Source organism: Crocodylus porosus, unplaced genomic scaffold, assembly GCF_001723895.1.
Source record: "Crocodylus porosus isolate Cpor-Errol unplaced genomic scaffold, CroPor_comp1, whole genome shotgun sequence".
In the NCBI taxonomy this organism is placed as follows: domain Eukaryota; kingdom Metazoa; phylum Chordata; order Crocodylia; family Crocodylidae; genus Crocodylus; species Crocodylus porosus.
Window position 1 is genome coordinate 254,963,239 of NW_017728886.1, and position 20,129 is coordinate 254,983,367.

General features: G+C 45.7%; 1 long non-coding RNA gene across 2 annotated transcripts in view; it reads left to right on the top strand.

The window, feature by feature from the left end:
* Positions 1 to 1,218: 1,218 nt before the first annotated feature.
* Positions 1,219 to 20,129, top strand: part of LOC109322004 — a 153,600-nt gene continuing 134,689 nt past the window's right edge. The window contains exons 1-3 of one of the 2 annotated variants that reach the window (XR_002104275.1): positions 1,219 to 1,585; positions 2,376 to 2,467; positions 9,306 to 9,851. This is a non-coding gene — a long non-coding RNA (uncharacterized LOC109322004). Of the gene's footprint in view, positions 1,586 to 2,375; positions 2,468 to 9,305; positions 9,852 to 20,129 lie in introns of those variants that run through there. The other variant, XR_002104274.1, reaches the window with a different exon arrangement.

Below are 20,129 nucleotides of genomic sequence, written 5' to 3' on the forward strand. Positions count from 1 at the left end.
TTCCCAAATTGCTCTGCTGTAGTTACCCATACTATGCAACTGGCTGTGAGACGGGTTTTTTGGTATCTTTTAAAAGGCTTTTATCTGCATTTTCTAGGTGTTAAATTTGTTATTGATAAAGGGCTGGATTCCAATACTGCTACACATACTGGACCATGAATACCTGGCATGTCTACATGTCACCCTCCATTGCTGTATGGTGTGCTACAGCGACATAGCAAAAACATGCGTCTGCGTGTGATCGCCAGCTATGTCGCTGTAGCAGTGTGCCCCCCAGGTATAGCTTGCCACTGCGGTGATGTAGCGGTGAACTCTAACTCTGCATTGTACATGTGGTGCAGTAACTGCCTGTACTGCGCTGTGCTGTGGTACTTCCAAAAAGTCGTACTAAAGCACGGTGCTGTAGCACCTTTGCTGTATGGCGACATGTAGACGCCTTCCCCTGGGTACCTGACTGGGCCCATATACATCAGTGGTGCTGCTATGCCATATGGGCACAGGTAATGGAATCTGATATGCAACTAGGTCTATTTTAGCCAAGAATTAAGAGGAGAATGGAGGTATAGCTGATGTGCATAAACTGCCTTTCCACAAATATCTCGTGCACGATTTTTGGCCCAAATTTTTCAACTGTGCACTTGTGTGGGAGCAGTATTTAAACAGTTTCTCATCAAGACATGAACGCATGCAGTCATGAACAGGCACTTCTTTTCTATCTGTATCCTTTTCCTTCCTTGTCACCTCTGGCCAGGGGATTGAAAAAGTCCTTTCCCCACTCCCACATTTTTTTTCTTTTTTTAACATGATCAAATAAAATCCTTCCAAATCTTTTACAAGTATGTGACCAGTAGATGAAGAGTTGTTTTGAGCTGTGGCCCTCTTTTATTTATCTTTTTTTTTTTCTATGTTTGTTACTTGCTGCAAGTGAGGATCTTAAACAGTTGACTCTTCAAAGGGGATTTGTGAATTCACAAATTGGTAAGCTTTGTAAAACAGGTGTGCAAATATGTGGACTAGACAGCTTTTGTTTTAAAAAGTACTCTTTAGTTTCTTAGTAACCTGCAGATGCAAATTGAAAGGTACCAAATTGTGCGGGTGTAAGTCTCTTAGTCTGGAATGTGTAGGAAGTGTAGTGTGAAGAGTTGCTGCTTTTTCCTTCCCTCTCTGCCCATCTCCCATGTAACAGTCTCTTTGTTTCTGCTCTTTTTCAAGGACTGGGATCTGATTCCTCGACTGGTCTAGCAAAAGCCATGAGGAGCCATGTGTTCTAGCCCACCCAGCCGTCAAGGGTTTCCAGGATCGCTGGATTTACAGAAGCACCATCACCTCTGTCGAAGATCAGCTATGGATGGAACATCTTGGAAAAGCAGATGTAGCTCCTTTTTTTTTCTTCTTCTTTTGCTGCCAGAGTGGATGGGGTGTCTCCATTCTCTGAGGATTATATGTCGTTGGAAATTTTGTCATTTTTACTGGAATACCTTCTGTTACGTTTCACAGGGAGGAGAAACTGTTGTTGTATTCGGGAGATATTTTCCAGGCCCCCTTACTTGCACATCTTCAAGCACAGGATCACTCTCTGTGGCAGGTAAGTGTGTGGCTTCCTAGTTCACTGCCCGGTTGCATTTCCTGATGTTTGGACTCTTAACAATTTGCTTCTCGCCCTGATCTGCTATGGGTTCAGTTCAGCCTGTCCAACTGTTTGGCCTTTGTTTGAGGGTTATCTTTTCTTATTCAAGGAGAGAGCAAATATCTTGAAATGCAGATTTGTTTGAGGTTGTCTTTTTCACTTTTTTTTACAGAGTTAATTACAGTAGTAATCTTGCATTTACAGAAGGTGCCTTGTATCCTAAAGGAATCCAGTGTTTTGCAAGCTGCCGGTGCCATTAAAGAAGTGCCTCCCATTAAAGAAGTGCAGCCGCTTTTTTTCTTCTGGGTGGTTGTGGGAGGGGGAATGTAGTAGTGCGCAGGACTGCTATAAGCAGCTTACTGCAGGGAGCCATGATCAATGCCATCTCTAGACTACCAGTGGCTTTTGACTCCCAGTCGACTCAAAGGCCCAGTCAAAAGATTTAATGGGCGCAGAACACCTGCAAGCTCATCTGACACCTGGAGTTTGAGGCTGTAGGGTTTTCATGGAGTTTTAAATATCCCTGTGGTTTTCTGTAGAACTTAATTTTATTTTTACAATGAAAATATTAGCATTTTGTTCTGCTTGCAAGAATATGCTCTTGTAAAGTCACTATACATGCAGGCAGACTCAAAAGGGGAGCTCTTAAGAAGCATGGCCTGCCTTCATTCACCTCCATGGAGAGCTTGGTGACATTTGTGCTAAGGAGATGCAACAAATCCAGTGTCTTCCCCTCCTCCCCACACAGGTGGCTTCTACTCTAATTGCCGTGTTCCTGAACCCCCCTGTAATCATAGTCAGTATAAGTCTAGAAATGGGCGAGCCTCAAAAGGTATCAAGGTAAGTAATGGAGATATTGACTCAAGCGTGTGCTCAGCATTGTTTTCAACATGTCTCTATTCATGTATGCATATGCAAATTATTTTATATGGTATAATTGTATGTGGGGATTACAGTAGGGTGTGTGCATACATAGTTTTGGGGATGTTGGTTGTAGCTGTGTTGGTCAAAGACAGGGCGGGCAATTATTTTGGGTGGAGGGTAGCTTACTGAGTTTTTTGGCAAGCCATCAAGGGCTGTGTGACATGCAGCCAGGGGCAGATAAATACTAATTTTCTAAATTTTTTAGGGGCCCCGTGGGCCGGATAGAAAGGCTTGGCGGGCCACATCTGGCCCACGGGCTGCGTTTTGCTCGCCCCTGGTCTAAGGACATAGGCAGACAGGGTCCTTTGGGTAAATGTGATAGCTTTTATTAGACCAACTGAGTAGTTGGAAAAATTGTTCTTTGCAAGCTTTTGGGTGCAAACACCCTTCTTCAGGCTCTCCCTCTGCCTGAAAAAGGGTGTTTGTACCCAAAAGCTTGAAAAGAACAATTTTTCCAACTATTCAGTTGATCTGATAAAAGCTATCATATTTACCCAAAGAACGTTATGTGCATACATAGTTAAGAAGTTTGAATATTTATCCTGATCATAGAGTCTGAAGAAAGGGATGATGTAGCTCCTATCCATTGCTAATTATTCCTCCTGCTGTCTCCCCTCTAGCCAGTCATCCGAGTATCCAGTATATTTATAACCTGTATCAGACATGCTTTATAAATCTACTGATCGAGCTTGGTTATTTAATTTTAAAGGGGATGATTAGAGTGTTTTTATCCAGTCGGCCACCTCTTAATTTAAATGTATTAGAAAAAAATACAGAATCCTTTAGAAGGTGATTTATCTAGAAAAAAGGGGATCTAATTTTGAAGTTTTAAATGAAAATGATTCTTATCTAAATTTAGAACGAAATGATGGGTGGTTCTAGTGCTAATTAATGAATTTTAATGTTTATAGGTAACTGCTTTGAATAGTAAGTAAATTGTCCTGTTGGTTTCCACACAAGCCATTTTGCTATGTATTGCCACAAAAATTATTTTAATATAAGTATTAATATATTTTAATGAATGAGAAGGAAAAAAATGTAGCTTGCTTAATCTGGCCTCTGGTCTTCTGATTTAATAACAGGAGGCACTTAAAGAGAAAAAAAACCCACTGCACATGTTTAGCTGGAAATTTATTCTGCATTCCCACAGGCATTTTGTGAAGCATTAAAGAAGTCTGAGATTTCATTATTTTGCTTTGTAAGCACAGTTATATCAGACTAAAGGGGGTAGAGGTGTGTGAGGGGGAGGGAAATACCCATCAGTCAACTAAAGTTTGATTTTAAATGTCTTTTGTAGGTCAATTCTGCCCCCTTCCCGCCTTCCCCCCATGAACAAGGATTTAGAACAAAATGTATATTTTTTTATTATGAATAAGGAAATCTTGTGCTCAATACCAACTCAGCAGTGCATCTGTAGTAAATGTAATAGCAGTTCATAGGTCATCTTTGTAGATTTATTGAAGGTCAGGAGTCAGATCAAGAGGGAAGATCTGTGCAAAAAGCCCCTGTTAGTCATGGAAACAAACTTCCATCACATAACAGAGGACTAGATTAGTTGCACAACAGACTTACTGAGATCCAAAGGGAGATAACCACAAGGACTGGCAGAGTGATGCGGGTGCGTTGGCAACGCTCTGAAGATTTGATGTCACTGGGCAAAACGTCCTGGAGCTGAAATTGGACCCTGTGCTTATGCTTAGCACTTCTGTATTTCAGCTAACAGGAACTACGCATTCGGCACACTTTGTACCTGGTCACTTAGCATTTGTCTTAAACCCACTGAATTGTCTTTCCCCATGGAGCATTCTGCTGTCCAGCACAAAAAACTTGGTGTTGCCCTGAAAATTGAGAGATGTATTTTTTCTCAAGTGAAGCAAGAGCACTTCCATATAGCATCTTTTAATGCAGGGCTGGCAAAATACGGCCCATGGGCTGGATCCAGCCCACCAATGGATTTTGTCTAGTCTGCAGTGGGTTCTTTGGTCCCACCTGGTCCAGGCACAAGAGGCAGCCTGGGCTGTGGTGTGTGCGGCCGGTCCCACTGCCCCAGGTGCACATCAGGGCTAGGGTGGTGTGGTGGCTGAATTTGCTTCCCAGCAGCCGCAGCGGCAGCAGGTCCTTCTGGCTGCTGCCAGCCCCAGCCCTGCTGCTCAGGCACCCTGGCCTGTCTACCCCACACCTGCCACCGAGACTGGGACCTGCATGGGCACGATTTGCAGTTGGATGGATGGGATGGGGCTGCAGGTGGGCAGGGAGCAGCGTCTTGGAGTGGGATGGGTACTTAGGAGTGGGATCACAGGGTGGTGACAGCGCAGGGCTGGGGCCCAGGGCAGAACTGCAATCTGCTGCCTGAGCATCCAGGTGATGGTACTGTCTCTGTGGGCTGGGGCATGGGGGGAGCGGACTGTGGCTCTGCCCCAGGCCCCCACCCCGTACTGTCACTGCCCCAAGATCCCGGCCCCTCCTGGATGGGACTCCCTCCCCCCGCCATACCCCATCCTGTCCACCTTGCTGCATTCCCTGCAAGTATGGGTCCCAGCTGACCTCCGTGGAGACACCAGGACTACAGGGTAGTAACAGTGCAGGGCTGCAGCTGGGGCAGAGCCATGATCTGCTCCCTGCATGCCCCTGCCTGCAGAACAGCTGCCCATTGCAGGGGCACGTGAGAAGTAGATCGTGGCCCTGCCCTCCTGTCCCACCCCTGGATGTTGTTCTCCGCCTACTCAGCCCTGTCCGAACTGCCCACTTAGTGCAGAGCAGCGCCACTTAGGGAGTTTTGCTGAGCTGTTGGGAGGGGGCAGAAGGGGAAGGAAGCTGCCCCAGCCCATAAGAGCTTGCCAGAACTCCCTAAGTGGCTCTCCAGCCCAAATAATTGGTCACCCCTGGTTTAAAGGATAGGGGTAGCAGTGGATATTAGAATACAGGTCTTCTGCATGGTAGGTTACCATATTTCCAGTTTCAGAAAAGAGGACACGTGTGGGGGAGGAAGGGGCGAGACACTGATATACCCCTCAGCCCTGCTGCTGCCTTTCACTCCCAACCTACATTACCCTGCCCCTCAACCATGCTGATGTCCCTCACTCCCAACCTGCAGCACCCCCGTCCCTGCTGAAACCCCTCACTCCTGACCCACAGGCCCCTGGCACTGCCTGTGCCCCATGCTCCTGACCCACAGTCCCCCAGCCCTGCTGCCCCCAAAGAACCTACCGCCTCCCCCACTGGAGGGGCAGGCACCTCCCCTGCCTCTGCCCTGCTGCAACCCCAGCATGGACGGGTATTCATATGTGCATGTACACACTCACCCTGCAACCCCTGGCCCTCCACCCCCCCCACCGACTTACCTGCCTGCTCCTGCCAGGTTGGCACACAGACAATGTGATGCCCCCTGCCTCAAATTGATTTCCCTCCCACCCCAGCCCCAAGCAGCTCCTTGCTGGGGCAAGCCAGGAAAACGGAGGCAGAGAAACGTCCTAGACATTTGCTGATATTTCAGAAAATTGGATGGAAATGGGAGGGTCCAAAAAGAAGACATGTTTAAGAAAACCCAGGCATATAGTAACCATAGCATGCATCTACTACTGCCTCATGCTGTGACCCCAGTGAAATGGCTTCAGCCTCCTCCTAAGATCATACTTGTGTGTGTGGGTCTGTCTGTCTCTCTCGAGGGTGATACTGTTATATGATTTATATGTGTGTGTTCCCACCCTCCTCAGTCTCCTAGCTCCCTGAACCCAGTCAAAACTGCCCAGATTTCCCATGCAGATCTCTGACTCTTTTGTCCAGATCTGGTATGAAACTCACTTGGCTCAGGAGATTTGTGAAACGTGTTTGGAGAACTGTGTCACTTAGGTGATGATGCAAAAGGAGCACAAAAAGACCTGGTTGTCTCCCTCCTGTAGGCAGGGTCCTTGTCAGTGGTAGAGCCAAGTTAGCCTGGGCCTCTACTTCCTTCACAATCCTTCAGGTTGCACTTCATGGCCAGAGTATGCTGAGCACCTACTAGCTCAGCCAGTAAATAGTCCCTCAAGAGCAAGGTCAGAGCTACCCTGACTTTAGCTCAGCCTCAACACAAGGTTGAGATCAGCCTGGCTCTTAGGGACCTCTCCTGCTTTGCTTTGCTTTGCTTTGCTTTGCTTTGCTCTGCTCCTTGCTTGTGTTTAAATTTTTAGGCAATTCAAAATCTAAGAGTGTGGGTAACATCGTGAATATTTTGCTCTGTCTTGGACACTGTCCTTGAGTTTAGAGCTCATGCCCCATTATAAACTAATACAATGAGTTGTTTTATACCAGGAGTTCTTCTAGAGTCGTTATTGTGCTTTAAACTTGTGCCCTGCTTTAATCTGAAATAACATTTCAAGGAGAGGAAAGTCCTGAGAGCGGAGATTTGTCAGAAGAGCTTGATTCTTATCTTGCATGAAAAAGGAACACAACATTCCCACGAATGGTAGTCTCGTAGCAATTGCAAAGGCTTCTAAGAAGGAAAGGGTCAATGGAGGCAGGAATTTTTTTTTTCTTACCGATATGACTTAAGCAAACACTTTACTAGAGATATCGGAAGTCCTTTCCCTTTTTGCGGTGACTAATTTGATAAAGAGATTCCAGAACAACTCTGTACTCGCCATTGTCCAGCTCCTGAAAAGGCCCATTGTAGCATATATGGCAGAGGAATTGGCTTTCTTTTTTTGTTCTCCTGAGGAGCTGTTCAGTAGGAAGTGTTACTCCCCTAGGGTGACCAAAGAAGAACTTAATTAGAGGCCTTAAACACTCACCTGGACAGCTTGGGTTACAAGTGGAAATGCAGTTTGGTGTCATCTAATCCAGTGGAGGTCAGCCTTTTTGGCAGGCATGACATAAATTAGCCCTGCAACACTCCTTGAGTGCCAGTCTGATCTCCTCCGGCTGCCTGCTCTCTTGCTCTGCTTTCTGCTCCCTGCCCTGTACTCCCTACCCAATCTGCTGCTCTGCTTTTTGCTTCCTGCCCTATCTGATGCTGTGCTGCCTTTCTGCTCTTCTGTTTGCTGCGTGCCACACACAAAGATTGCCCGTGTCACTTGTGGCATGTCTGCCGCAGGTTGGCCACTCCTGTCCTAACCCCCTAGTCAGCACCACAAAGCTTGCCTCACTCGTTTGACGCATTGACAATTTGGCGTCACTGCTAATCTTGGTTAAAAAGTCAGGCAAAGTTTAATTACTGTTGTATACATGCTTGCCTCTGTATCTTTATTGTATTCTGGGTAGATGGTTACAGCTCCCCATTCTGAGTTGTGGTGACTTCTGCATTTAAGTAGACTTGTTCTCAGTTTTGCTGCTTCTGACTTGCATCAACTTCTGTGTTGCCACTTTGCCAAGTCTGGCACCACTGTAAGTTAGAGCAGCCTCACTAGTGCTCTTAAGTTATGTTTTCAGTGAGATACAAAAACAGTGAATGTGTGCTGAGGAGAGCCAAAAGACTAACAGTGTCTCTGAAAATGCTTGCTGGTATAGGTGTACCAGCTATATAGGTAGCAATAGATAGTAGGGCTGTGCAAAATGGCACTGTTCCGTTTTGCCTTGAGTTTCAACAGTTCGATGGAACAGTGTTTCGTCTCGAATTTCATTTTGAGTCGAAATAGCTGTTTTGTTCCATTTAAATAGAAAGTCTGTTTTGATGCTGTTTCAAGTTTTGCTGGGGATGGGGAGTCAGATCAGCTGGCTGCGTCCCCCGCCTGTGCTAGATTGCGCTGATCTAGGATGGGGGATGGGAAAACAGCCCAGCTGGGCTGCCCCCAGCCCCCGGCACGATCTAGTGTGGGGGACGAGGACGCAGCCCAGGTGGGCTGCCTTGCTGTCTCTGCACTGGGGATGGGAAGTCAGCTCAGGTAGACTTCATAGGCTACGACAAGTCTATGATAGAAATGTTTCGAAAGTTGAAACATTTTAACCAGCCTTTTTTTGTTTTGAGGCTATTTCGAGGGCCTTTGTTTTGTTTTGATTTTGCTGTTTTGACTTTGAAATTGTTCGAAACAGTGTTGAAATGAAACGGCTGGCGAAATTTCACACAACCCTAATGGATGGATGGATACCAGCAAGCATTTTCAGAGATGAGGTTAGTCTTGTATATGTATATGTATAGTCTCTCTGTATAGCTATAGCCCGAGTATCGCCTCAATCATAACAGCAAACAAGTCCTTCCAACAGGACATCCTAGTTTTATTCAGGGAAGTGATATAAGCAGTACTGGTGCATAGCTGTAGCTATATATGCCAGTAGTGTTTATGCCACTTCCCTGAATAAAACTAGGATGTCCTATTGGAAGGATTTGTTTGCTGTCATGATTGAAGCAATACTCAGGTTTTTGTTAGCACAGTGATATCAGAAAAATCTCACCGCTTGTTGGCTGTGCTGGCAAGACTTTTAATCCTAACTTTTCTAGCTGAGGGTGAGAGCAATGTCATATGTGGATGGTGCCCAGAGGGAGATGCATTACAAACGGAGGATGATAGGCTGTATGCGTTTAGTACAGTTCTTTCCCATTGTAAGCATTTGCTTCTGCTCCATAACCTTACATTTGAGTGTATTGAATTGTGACATGCTGTTAATGAAAACCCACTCTGGTTAGGCTCTTTGTGTGCGTCTGTCTGTGTCTGTGTCCCATGGTTTCAAAAGCACATAATTGATTTTGGGATTATGGCAACAATATATAAAGCCATGTATGTGCTAGGTCAGATTTACACATGATTGCATGGAGGTGAACAACATTGTCTGCACATTGCAGAGATGTTCCAGTGATGACTAACCATTTAGAGAGGAATCTTTTAGTACCCAGTACAGACAAACACTGAAATGACAAGCTTTTCAAATCTTTCTTCAGCTGACAACAGATACAGGGAGCTGCATTTTTGTAAAGCTTTCATGTAGAAGATCAAACTCCCAAGCTGTTAAAGAATAAATTTGACAATGGTAACTCTCTTATGGAGTCTTACGTTCTTTGTATGTTGGGTCTATTTAAATATGGGAAAAGAAGACAGTTTAATCTAGAGATGCTTTCCCAGGCTAGATGAGGGTTCATTCTTCTACAAAAATTTGTCTAAAGTGCTCTGAAAGCTGTCAAAAGCCAAGTCCTAAATGGAGTTTGCGTCAGTCCGTTTCTGACAGCCCCTCTGACACCTTCCTTGGGTCTAAATTAAAGACTGATCCCTCCCTCTCTGAAAACCAAGCCCCTACTTTAAAGAGATCTCAGGTTAGGTACCTAAAATCAGCGCCTAACTTTTGGAGTGTTTAGTGCAGGTCTTTCTGTGGACCTCTTACCTTCTTGGCTCCCCCACCCCACCCTCCTGTACACATGCATAAAAAAATACCCTGAATTTGGAAAGATCCGATGACGTGGTCCTAAGGCAAGAAATTATTATTTTTCCCTGTCCTTGTAGGAGTTGATTGGTATGTGAATAGTCTGTTCATATGGGAGGCACCCAAGAGGTGCTAATCTGTTCTTTGGTTCAGGGCAGTCTAGCTTCTACTTTCCTTTGGACTCATTCGGCAGCACTAGCAGCTAGTGCCGTTGAGTCAGGTGGATCTGGCACAGCTTTCTTTACTGCTTACTTCCTTTTGGATACTTTGATACGTTGAGTGCATTGTACTATCTCTTGCACAGGTCTGCAAGAGCTCTCTAGACTGGTCTGTGTTTGACTGTAGCCTTCCAAGTGATGCGACGGGGAGGTATTTCAGAAAGTTCTTAGGGGATTGCTGAGCTAGGTCTCCTTTGAGTCTCTGGTCGTCTTCCCCCTCTGGCACATACTTTATCTTTCCCTCCATTTCCCTCCATCCTCCTTCATTGTCCGTCTCTTCATTCAACTCCTAATGATTCCTGTGCTGCTGCTTACACGAAAGCAGCGCAATTAAAGCAGTGAGAACGTGGGTTGCGGAATTATTTTATTCTTAGTCAAACATTATGTGCGTCATACTGCAGTCTAGCACGCTCTGCCGTCCAGACCCAGGCCTTTTGAGCCAGTGATCTCTGCAGTCACTCCTCCCCTAGTGCCTTCCTTACCAATAGTAGCTGCATGCCAGAGTTCCCCTTGACCACCTTTGCTGTTGTCCATTGATGAGATGGATGGCTCTTGAGCTTGGCATTCCTTCTGCCATCCTCGCAAGAAAACTCCAGGACACTGAAGAAGAGAAATTAGTATATTATATAACTTATGTAACTGGGCTGCTCAGAAGTATCCAGCACTGGTGAGATCCTGAGAGTCCAGCTAGGCCAGAAGGGAGGTTGTGCACCTGAGCCAGACTTCTGACCTCCTTGGTCCCTAGAAATGAAAAGTTGTGTAATATGGAAACACTCTCAATCTTTTACTTCTTGTATACTGTTCTCATCTGTTTACCCATTTTGCAATGCTTTCTCCATTACACTGCTCTGCTGAATTCTTGCTGACGAGTAACCCAAATGCTACGACACCTTGTGCCTACCCTCCCTGTTTTTTGCAGAGGTCTGAGACCAAGTAGTATATTGACCTGTACTGGTACATACACAAGATCAAATTTCTGGTCTAGCAAGAGGGACTTAGAAAAGTCCTTTAGTAATGAGACCAGCATGTGCTGAACGCTCAACTACTTATTGATTCAAGATGTCATTCTGTGCCTCATATTGACTTAAAGTCTCTTTGTAGCTGCTTTTAAAGTATAATTCTTCTCCCCCTCCCCCCCTTTTTTTTTTTTTTTAAATATATGGCATTTGCCTTTGTTATGTGAAACTGCACCTGCTATGGCTTAGTGGTGTAATGGACTATATCTCTTTTTTGAGTTGTCTTTTTAAGAGGATAATGTAGAAATAATATGATACTGAAAGTAAGATAATATAAGAAGATCTATTACTGCTGCATGCAGCAGTATCTGCCAAACTCTTGAATCACTATATTAATTTGAAGGACTCTACAGCGTTTTAGGTATTGATCATCTATATTCTTGTGCTTTAGTCTGCCAAAAAGAGTAGTGGGGCTTAATATATCGGAATTCTTAATGAAATTGTCCCATGTCATTAAAATATAAAAGTTGTGTTGTTGATTTGGCTGACGTGCCAAGCATGTCAGAAGCCTCCCAAGAGGCCTTCTAATACAGGGATTGGATTCTGAAATGTACTAAAGTCTCTCTTCTGGGTGCACTGGATACAGTTTTGAAGCCTTTGAGATTTGAAGGCGGATTATCTTCTAATTAGTTTAGCGGCTGATTTCAAGTGGCAGATAAACACGACCAACAATACCCGTTGCACAACAAAATTACTAACTAGGGAGGACACTGGTATTGTGGACCACATTTGTATAGCACTGCTCATATAAAATGAAATGGAGATGATTAGTAACATTATTTTGTGAAATCTACAGCAGATATTCTCTTGATGCGCTGAGAAATACTGTCTGTGCTGTTTCCTTCTGGAGCTAGACAGAAATACTCTACTGCTTCAGGTTTAAAAAGCAGCAAGCTGTGGTTGAATGTAGAATAAGAGAGTATAGGATTTGCTTCAGGTTACTGTTTGTCAGCTATTCAGAGTTGTAAAGGCCAGCTTACTGGGAGTTACTCTACAAACTCTACCATTTTATGTAGGCGGATTGGTGTGTAGGAGCATGTTGGCCATGGTTACCAAAAGGACCTGGTCATGCTCCAGGGTTTGTGGTCTTGGAGCAGACATTCAGGGTTGCTTCAGAGCTGGCAACCAAGTGCCTCCAGGGTGTGCAGCTCTGGGACAGGCCCATCCAGGCAGGTTGCCTGTTGGCTGGGGATGCTGGAAACTGGGTCCTTTGCCCTGGGGCAGTCTGTGTCCCTGGGAACCTGAGCTTCTAGGGTCCCTGCTGCATTTCCAAGACCTAGAGCCTGGAAGCCCTACAGTGGCATGTTGGGGCTGCCTGGGAGTCCTATAGCGGATCAAGTGAAATTTGGCATTCTTGATTTTTCACAGCTGCTAATAGTAACTGGGAATTTAGACAAGAATGCGGTTTCCCAGAGCAGCTGCAGGGCCGGGGAAGCACATTTTTTGTTTCAGAAACCCTGTTTTCTAGCGTCAGTGAAACCAAAATGTGAGTCTCAGAACTTCCAGTTTGTGGAAAGCTTTAAAAATATCATACGTGTAAAAACCCTACTGGATTAAAACCAGAATAAAAAATAAAGACGCCCCTACATGTTTCACCTACTGGAATCCTTGTTGTTCAGCCAGGTCTAATTTGGAAAGACGTAAGAAGAAACCAATTGCTGATTCCTTTGGTTTTACGGCTGTAACATAAGCATCACCGGGTGAAAATTAGGGCACTGAGTCTTCTGAAGGAATCCCCTTGTGCCGGGTTTCTTTACCGATGCGTAGTAGGAATCTCAGCCTGAAGGACCCTGAAGTCACTATGGACAAGACGGAAAGGGGGCAATTGCTATTCCCACCGCACGGTTTGGCAGTTGGGTCATGGCCCTGGTTCTGCAAGTGCCTGTGAGCCTCTGCTCTTCCATGGGTCCCTGCCCTCGCCCTCGCCCTCCTTGTGACTCTGACTTCAGTTTTGCTCCTTGCATGTGAGATCGCAGACAGGAGTTGTCCTTAATCGACCACAGGCACTTTCTGGCAAACCTGGATCTCTTGTGCGTGATGTCTGGCTTAAATCTGCTCTCTGTCAGTTGTCAGTGACTGATGCCAATGCGTTGTATGGCAGGGCCCAGGTGCTGCAGGAGTTCCTTAAAAGCAGTCCCAAAATCGATGGGGGGGGTTGACTGGTGGTTGACCTGGTAACTGTGGTTGACCTAGTTGCATAGGCCACAGAGCGGAAGCCATGCAATAACGCTTCTCAAATCCTAGTGCATTGGCAGGGCGGTCTGCAGACGAAAATAACCCAGAATAACCATCCCCACCAGCTTTCCAGGGGCACAACCATGCAGGAAGAGTGCCTTTTTTGAATGAATGTGGTGTAATTCAGTCTACTATGGAAGTGGTTTACACTAAATCAGGGCTGCCCATCTTTATGGTCAGGGGCTGCCGTTGGTGATGCCATACAGCATGGGCCACATGCTGTGGGGATAGCCCCTTTCTCCCCCCTCGTATGTGGTCTATAGTGGCAGCACATCCCACCCCCCAGGATGTGTAGGTGGCGCACAGACCCACCCCTGCCACGTGGCAGTGGGAGAGGCAGCTGCTGGGGCTGCTTGAACAGCCCTGCGCTAAATCCCAAAAAAGCTAAGTAAGTGTGTCCACCGTGGAAGATGGTGAGGAATGCTAACTGCACTTCAGATTCACACCCTGGCTTGGTTTGTAACAGCTTTCCTGTGAAGACAAACCCTTACTCTTTCTGACCTGGTTCCTAGTTAACTTTCTCAATCCCTAATGTGTGTTCTGCTTATCAATAGTAAGCTTTTTAAATTTTGCATTGTTAAAGAGGCACGGTGCCAGAAAAAGAAATCCCACAGATGAGCATTACACACTTGTAACACACAGGAGTTAGGCTACTTTGTCTTTGGATGACTAGAAAGGAAATTCCTTTTTAGTTAAAATAATGCTGAAAACTCTCTGGAATTTATTCATATCATCCTCAGTTTCTCTTTCTTCACTTCTTTGGAATTTGTAGTTTGTTAAAGTGCAGGCAAGGAAGGGAAAAAAAAGAAAAAAGTTGTGACTCCAATGGAATTTATGTCTCTGTTAAAATTCAATAGCCTTTCCAGACTAACTGGCTTTGACTCTCAGTGTTACCGGGCACTACATATAGAGATCGTTCTGTATCTGGTTTTGAAAATTTGAGTGGGCTGAGAGAGGATCATCGCACTGTATCCTTGCCAGCTTCCAAGTTCCTTTTAAGTGTAAGTTAGTTAATTCGTGTCCTCAATGTGCCTACAAAAGCAGACAAATAGGATAACACTTTTTGTTCACATAGGGAAGAGCTGTTTTGGTTTGGATACCAACTTAGAGAAGTGGGCACAATCAAAGTAGGCATATTGCTAAGTAGCTGGTGGCTTTCTGCCGCCTTCTTAGCTTGGTAGACTCTTGTTTCTCTTGTAGTAGGGTTACCATATTTCCACTCTCAAAAAAGAGGACACCTGTTGGGGGGAGGAGAGAGCAGGGAGGAGGGGAAGGGGTTATACTATTGGGGGGGCAGTGATATGTCCATGCCCTGCCCCTCGCTCCCTTACGCACAGTACCCTGCACTCCTGACCCGAAGCAGCTCCTTCCCGGGGCGAGCCCATGGGAAGTGCCGGGAAAGCAGAGGCAGAGAAAAATCCCAGACGTTTGCTGATATTTTTAAAAACTGCTGGGACGCAGATGGGAGGACCCAAAAAGAGGACGTGTCTGGAAAACCTGGATGTATGGTAACCCTGTTTTGTAGGGACACAGGGCCCAGAGGTGAGTGACTAGCTAGCCTGGCTTGAATTTGGCTTGGGGAGTGCTCCACACCTCTGATAATCACAGACTTTCAAATCCTGTTAGAAAACCAGTGCTATCTACGTGTTCATAGTCACTGTGATACTGTTTACTTTCCCAGGATGTTATGGAGATGTGAAAGCTAATTCTCTGAAGCACTCTGTTGATGAGGAGTGCCACTTAAATGTGCGGGTATTATAACATTTGACTATTTATTATTCCTCTTTCATTCACTAGTCCCTTTGCTACAACAGAAAATTGCTCTTAGGACTGTATTGCACAGGTGACAGCAGAGAGCCGGAGCCAAGATTGCTTCTCTCTCCCCAGCCTTCCTGTGACCGCTGCATGAAGAGTCGCTGACCTTTCCATCTCCCTCTAACCTGTCTTCTCTCCTATTACTGAGCCATCTCATATTGACGGAGTCCTTTAATACAACGTGCTGTTATAGCTCCTGTTATCAGTGATTGCTTCATATCTTCCAATTTGTGTAAAGGATAGCTGGATTTAGCACTTTGGTCTGGAGGAACCCCATGTAGTTTTTAGTATCCGAATGAATAGAGGAGTCTCTCTTTTGTTGCTCCAGTAAAATATTAGTTGTATTTTTCACGTTGGTCGTGTCTGTGTAGAAGACCGATCCCTTATAGAGTTAACTACATGGATGATGCTGGAGGGTAGTCAGCTGTGGTTTTGAAGGCTTATTGGTCATACAGTCGTGCAGTCGTACTTCTGGTTAAGGCCGTCTTTTGGCAGAGCAGCGTTCCAGACAGTGGCCGACATGAAAAGCAGCAGTCAGTTCAGTGGGCCTAGGCAGAATTATCGCTATATCCTATTACTCAGCATTCTCCGGCAGATGGTCATTCAGCTCAATTATTTGTGGGTTTTTGGTTTTTTTTTTCCCCTTCTTTATAGCAAGGCATGTGTTTCCGACAATTGATCTATCCCCGGAGAGCCAGAAAAATAAAACATTTGAAAGCAGCGCTGGCTTTTCTTGTTTCTGTTAAAGTCAGATTATGGTGAAGGCATCTCTCTAATAAGTAGCTTTGTTTGCTCTGTAGGAGATGAGAGGCTCTGTGCAGAGTGGGTAATTTGGGTTTTACTGATGAAAGCTGTTGCCATTATTTCCAACCTCCTACATGATTTAATGTTCTCTTTAATCTTTTATGTTGGCATTGCTTTGCTTTGTTGTGTGGGCACAGCCATGTATATTCATAGAAAGAACCCTGTTTCAGAAACCAATTAAACATGTGCTCTGTGTGTGTAAGTGTGTGTGTGTGTACATGTGCATGCACTTCTTTAAGCCTACATGAGAAAAGGGTATGCAGTCATATGCACACATTTCAATATCATGGTTATTTGCATAACTGATACAGCAGCGTGCAGACTTGAGTTTGATACCACTTGGTGCTGAGGCATAAAATCAATCATTTCTCATATATACTGGATAGCTGGATCTCAGTTTGACTTGGCCTGGCCTGCTTTTTAGGGCCCTCAGACAAAGGTTTATGAATGCTTCTTGCTGCGTTGGGGAATGGGAGGTATGCACCTCCAACCCAGGAACCCCAAATGGATAGATAATGTCTTCTGTGTCATACCTTGAGGAAAGGCAGAACATGGAGAGATTTTTTTTAGTTTGACTTGATAAATCAAGTGATACATGCAGTATCTGGGTTTTATTTTGTGTCTTGCTCTCCATCCAGTTCCCTCTTGCTTCATAGCCGCATGCAGTAGGTAACTGCAGTAGTGCAGATGCTTCTGTAGTAGTCTTGCAAGGCTTAGTGTAACTGTAAGAAGGCCCAGAGCGCCAAACTATATAGTGCCAGATTATCAGAGTATCATGGCTATTTTCTTTACCACTCGCCCACCTCCCGTAGTATGCACTTTATTGGCAAGTGTGAAACTATACAAACCCCTTTAAACTTCCATATTTCAGCTGTACATATGAGGCATGCCTGTTGAATTAGGTTGTTTGCATAATGCAGCGGGGTTGGAAATAATCTTAAAGTGAAGTGAGTTTGCAGCTGTGGCATTGCTCTGTACAGTAGGTCCAATTGAGAAATTTAAAGTGGGGGGGGACAGACTATAGTTGAAAAGGTTGCTTGCTATTAACTCTTCTGTACTGTAGTACATCACTTTGTCTTGAAAGATGCTTGACAGACCTGGTCATGTTTTAATGTGTACATACATAGTTGGCTCTTTGCTTGAGGCTATCAAAACTAAAGCCATTATATACTGAATGGACCTTGGCTTACCTGTCTTTTGCTAGGAAGGAGTGAGAAAGCTGGCTTAACTTTGGGTATTTCAAACCTTAAATTTTAGGAGGTTGCAAGTGAAAGAGGAAGGGGGTGGGAAATAACTTGGTCATACCTTGTTCACTCTCCCTTTCAGCATCCGTTCTTTGCCACCAAGAGACACAGGATGCTGGACAGGATACTGGTCTGACCTAGTAAGTGGCAATTCTTATCTGTAAACCTGAGACCTGAGTCACATAAGCTGTCTGTTGCTGAGCAGATTAGTGCCTACTTCTAAGACTTTGGGCCTTAGCTTTGTAGTTTTTCAGTTGCTGATCTGTAAAATGGGGAAAATAGCAATGCTCTTCTTCACTGAGAGACTGTGAGATAAATGCATTAAAGATCATGAGGGTCTCGGTGCAGAAATAGGGGGGCTGCCCCTCGTGTTGTGGTCCCTGATCCTATGATAGACACAGGTAAGCACCATACTGCAGGATCTGAGCCTCGGGAGAGAACCATTAAAGGTAATGTTTTGATGCCAGAATGAAACCACTTTTGTGCTGCTCTTATCCAGGCAGTGTATATGCCTGCAATGAAGGAGTCGGTTCCTACAGAGAAGGCTTAAACAAGACTTGCTAGCAAAGCCATCCTCAAAGCGCATCCTGTCCATGCCACAATCACCAGCTCTGTTTACAGGTTGCTTTCTTGAAACCAGACTCTGAGGCTTTTGGTGCTGTTGGTAAATAGGCACTCTTGTCTTGCACGTGAGCGGGGCTGGGAAGACTAAACATAGCAGCGTGCCCTAGCCGAAGCAACGTTAATAGTGAAGGACACCACACACCACCACCAACAGCGCAAAGTGTCCAGGCGAAATGCCTGGTGGATGAAATGCCATCCTGCATGTTCATGCCATGTTCTGTAATCAGCTGTCACTTCAGGATTTCAGCACGTCGGGCTTCACATGTGCAGACTGCAAATTTAAATAAACAGAGCCTGTTTTATAAATATTTAGCTCCCACTGTTTGGGAACTGGTCGGTGCAGGAGACGCTATAAATTTAAAGTTCACAACTGTCGGAGTGAGCTATTGGAGGATGTCTTTGGATCAGCTGGAGGAGCTGGGCTGATGCACGGGTTTTGAATAATTCTCCTGCAGTCAGGACTTGCTTGCTTGATGTATGTTTTTAGAGACTTACTTGAACTTAAGTAGCACAGACCTCAGTGGGAGCTAGTGTCACGAAGCATGCCCCGGCCACAGGACCCCCCAAGAAGAAGCCTTATTCAGTCTCCCTCTCCCCAAGGACACCCTAAAGCCAGCCCTGGCATGGCTCCTTGAGGGGCAGGCTGCCAGCATTCAAGACCCTAGCCCTTGCCTGTCCCTGGCTTCCCCAGTGATTTGCGGCACAACCTTTTCTCCAGCTCTCTGTCCTCCCTGGAGCTGCCCTTTTCTGTCCCCCAACTTTTCTCAGAGCCTCACTCCTTGGGCACAGTCAACCATAGTTGCAATATTACTGTTACAAACCTATAGTAATTCAGGCAGGGACTAAACACTTCACTCAACAAAACTAAACATCGTGTCATGGGGAGATGATCAGAGAACAGTCTCTGAGGTCCAGTGCCAGGTCCAGCCGTGGGGTGAAAAAGGCACATAGGTGTCCTGATCATGAAATGAATAGCAACGCTTTGCAGCAAAGCATGCTCACACTAAGCCTGCCCCAACATTTTTCCACACCAGAACTACAGGCCATGCTCAGCCCACCATGTAAGCACCTAGGACCCTCGGTGGGCTTGTATGCCACCCCTGAAGCTCATGTGACCAGGGTTACATTGCTCTTGCTAGCTGAACTTGTTACCAAGAAGTTGGGTTGGATGTGCCTTGTGTTTCTGCAAGAGTTCTGCTAGCAGCGCAGATGTTCCTGAGCTAGCCTTTTTGGGTCACTAATGCGGGATAATAGTCGGTCGGTCCTTATGCCCACAGGTTTACTGCCAGGCTAAAGACTGCAAGGTGCTCAGGTACCACAGTATAAAGGGCCACAGAGGTAGCAAAGAAGAGTTGGATATGAATGCTCTTCATAGGAGGAAGGACCTTTGCTGCATGCTGGTTTGGGATCATTGATGAAAAGTGATCCTTGCCGAACCCCTGCTTCTCTCCCTCTCTCCTTTCTAAAATGATAAAGTGAACGAATACCTGTCTTTTCCTGGCCATTGCCCCTGAGGCTGCTTCGTTCTGGAGAAGCCCTGCCAGCTTGCCTCGGTTTAATCACTGTTGGCCCAGCCCTGAGTATGCAAGGCTAGCTGCCTTGGAGGGCCTGACTAGAAACTAGGCATTTCTCAGTGATGAAGTGTTTTTCTATAGACAGAAGAAACCCACTCAGAAAAGGCCTCGTGGGGGAGGATCAGACTGACGCATCAGGGTGGATTGCTTTCCCAGCAGCAGGGACTGCTTTCCCTGACTCTTGGAGCAAGGCGAAAAGCTGGTTACGCCAACTTTAGCTAACTGTATCATGTAGTGAATAGCCAGTTGGGCAAATTCCTTGTTTGACCCCCTTGGCTATTGTCCTGTGGTCTGAGACATGCAATTTGATTAGTCTTATCTTAAGCTGCATAACTTAAGGAGAAAAAAAAAGGCAGGTTTGCAGTTCACGGCTAGAGAAGGAAGAGGGCTTGCAACCAAATATTTTGCATGCTTTTCTCAGGCTTTTTCCTCCTCATCCTGACTGCTTACATCATTTTGCTCGAGGCTGTCACAACCTGTAGCGTTGTGGGCTGCCTGACAGCTGCACGATGTTCTGGGAACGGGCCCAGCAAACTGCTGCTTCGCCGCTTCATGCACAGCGTGTCCTCGCCTCCCCCCAATGCGAGGGGAAGATTAATGGGGGGCCACAGCAAAGCAAGCGGGGTGGAGGGACTCCTAAGATAAACAAGAAATTCCTTGGGTGCCAACTCGTGGAAACCGCTTTCTGAGCCTCCGAGAGAGCAGTCCTGTTTGGTTTGGAC